Here is a 3,367-nt window from a genome sequence, read left to right as displayed (position 1 = left end):
ACTAGCTAATGTTATTTTGTTTCAAGACAATTTTAGCTAGAAGGATCTTGTTTGACTTATGTATGTTTTTGCATATTATATGAATGTAGACTTGCTTATTAGAATAGTTAATATATTAGTTAATTTAAAAAATAATTTAATAAATTATGCATGTAATTTGTAATAAAAAAAAGTTGTTATAAAATAATTAATTTGCTTTCGTAACTAAAGAAAAAAAATGTTACAAAATCATGTTACATTTTGTAACAAAATTTTTTGATAGGAAAAGAATTGACTATCACAAAAAATACTTTCAAGATCAAAATTTGTTACACTTTTGTAACGGCTTCTGGTTTTTTGTATCAGAAAAAATTGTTACAAAATATGGTATTGAATTGTAATAGTTCCATTTTTCGTTACAAAAACTTTTTGTAACGGGACTTACTGCAATGGACCCTTTTTTTGTTACAAAAAATTTTTGTTTCAAAATTTCGACATTTTGTAACAATATTTTTTTTTACAAATGCGCCTTTTTCTTGTAGTGAAGATATAAAGGTAACCATTAGAGTTTGGAAAGGGTCCCATGAAGTCAATGCTCCAAACATAAAAAATTTCACAAAAAAGCATAATCTGTTGAGGCATTTCATCCCCCTTGGATATATTACCAAACCTTTGACATGGGGAACAAGATTTACAAAATTTAGCAGCATCTTTAAAAAGAGTAGGCCACCAGAATCCACAGTCTAAGATTTTTCTAGCTGTTCTTTGAGGGCCAAAATGTCCTCCACTCTCAGAAGAGTGGCATGCCTCCAAAATAGACTGGAATTCTAATTGTGGTACACATCTTCTAATTACCTGATCAGCACCACACCTCCACAAATATGGATCATCCCATATAAAATATTTAGACTCGCTTTTCTGCTTGTCCCTTTGATGCTTAGTAAAGTTGGGAGGGAAAGTATGGCTAACTAGATAATTAGGTACAGGTGCATACCAAGGAACTACTTCAGATACTGTTTGCAAACTATCAAATGGGAAAGTATCATTGATAGGGGTGGAGTCATGCTTAATGTGCTCAAGGCGACTCAAGTGGTCTGCCACTAAATTCTGGTTACCACTCCTATCCTTAATTTCTAAATTAAATTCTTGCAGCAACAATATCCAACGTATCAATCTTGGTTTAAACTCTTTTTTAGCTAATAAATATTTTAGAGCTGCATGGTTGATGAGCGAATAATTTATACGCTTTTTGGCATTATTTTTAGTATGTTTTTAGTATGTTTTAGTTAGTTTTTATTATATTTATATTAGTTTTTAAATAAAAATTACATTTCTGGATTTTACTATGAGTTTGTGTGTTTTTCTGTGATTTCAGGTATTTTCTGGCTGAAATTGAAGGACCTGAGCAAAAATCTGATTCAGAGGCTGAAAAAGGACTGCAGATGCTGTTGGATTCTGACCACCGTGCACTCGAAGCGGATTTTCTGCAGCTACAAAAGCCCAATTGGTGTGCTCTCAATTGCGTTTGAAAGTAGACATCTTGGGCTTTCCAGAAATATATAATATTCCATGCTTTGCCCGAGATTTGATGGCCCAAACCGGCGTTCTAAGTTAGCATAAAAATTCTGGCGTCAAAACACCAGAACTGGCAGAAAAGCTGGAGTTAAACGCCCAAACTGGCACAAAAGCTGGCATTTAACTCCAAGAAAAGTATCTACATGTGAAATCTTCAATGATCAGTGATGAGCGGATATTTTATACGCTTTTTGGGGTTAATTTCATATAGTTTTTAGTATGATTTGGTTAGTTTTTAGTATATTTTCATTAGTTTTTAGGCAAAATTCATATTTCTGGACTTTACTATGAGTTTGTATGTTTTTCTGTAATTTCAGGTATTTGCTGGCTAAAATTGAGGGAGCTGAGCAAAAATCTGATTCAGGCTGAAAAAGGACTGCTGATTCTGTTGGATTCTGACCTCTCAGCACTCGGAATAAATTTTCTGGAGGTACAAAAGTCCAATTGGCGCGCTTTCAATTGCGTTGGAAAGTAGACATCCAAGACTTTTCAGCAATATATAATAGTCCATACTTTGCTCAAGGATAGACGACGTAAACTGGCGTTCAACGCCAGTTCCATGTTGTAGTTTGGCGTCCAGCGCCAGAAACAAGTTACAAGTTGGAGTTCAACGCCAAAAATAGGTTACAACCTGACGTTGATGCCCAAAACAGCCCAGGCACGTGAGAAGCCTAAGTCTCAGCCCCAGCACACACCAAGTGGGCCCCAGAAGTGGATTTCTGCACCAATTATCTTAGTTTATTCATTTTCTGTAAACCTAGGTTACTAGTTTAGTATTTAAACAACTTTTAGAGATCTATTTAGGATCTCATGATTTTTTAGATCTGAACTTTGTAATCTCTGACGGCATGAGTCTCTAAACTCCATTGTTGGGGGTGAGGAGCTCTGCTGTGTTTCGATGAATTAATGCAACTATTTCTGTTTTCCATTCAAACATGCGTGTTCCTATCTAAGATATTCCTGAGATGATCCTGTGGGGTCCACAGATCCTGAGGTGTCAAGGCATTTACATCCCTGCACCAATTTAGGCATGTAAAATGCCCTTGCACACAACTCTGGGCGTTCAGCGCCAGGTTGGTGCCCATTTTGGGCGTTCAACGCCCCTTTGTGCAGTTTGCTCGTCAGTGACATCCTCATTCTCTTCAGAAGAGGAATACTCATCAGAGCTCATGAAGGGAATAAGGAGGTTCAATGGAATCTCTATGGTCTCTAGATGAGCCTCAGAGTCTTTTGGTTCCTCAGAGGGAAGCTCCTTATTGATCACTAGACGTCCCAGGAGGTCTTCCTCCTTGGAATTCACGTCCTCTCCTTCCCTTACTGGTTCGGCCATGGCGCTTATGTCAATGGCCTTGCACTCTCCTTTTGGATTCTCTTCTGTATTGCTTGGGAGAGTACTAGGAGGGATTTCAGTGATCCTTTTACTCAGCTGGCCCACTTGTGCTTCCAGATTTCTAATGGAAGACCTTGTTTCATTTATGAAACTCACAGTGGCCTTGGATAGATCAGAGACTAGATTTGCTAAATTGGAAGCATTTTGTTCAGTGTTCTCTGTCTGTTGCTGAGTGGATGATGGAAAAGGTTTATTATTGTTAAACCTGTTTCTTCCACCATTATTAAAGCCTTGTTGGGGCTTTTGATCCTTCCATGAGAAATTTGGATGATTTCTCCATGTTGAGTTATAGGTGTTTCCATAAGGTATACGTAAGTAATTCACCTTTGCTATTGCAGGGTTCTCAGGATCATAAGCTTCTTCCTCAGAAGATGCCTCTTGAGTACTGTTGCATGCAGCTTGCATTCCATGCAGACTCTGAGA

The sequence above is a fragment of the Arachis ipaensis genome, chromosome B07 (assembly GCF_000816755.2).
Source record: "Arachis ipaensis cultivar K30076 chromosome B07, Araip1.1, whole genome shotgun sequence".
Lineage (NCBI taxonomy): Eukaryota > Viridiplantae > Streptophyta > Magnoliopsida > Fabales > Fabaceae > Arachis > Arachis ipaensis.
The sequence above is the reverse complement of the archived record's forward strand: the minus strand, read 5'-3'. Positions refer to the sequence as shown.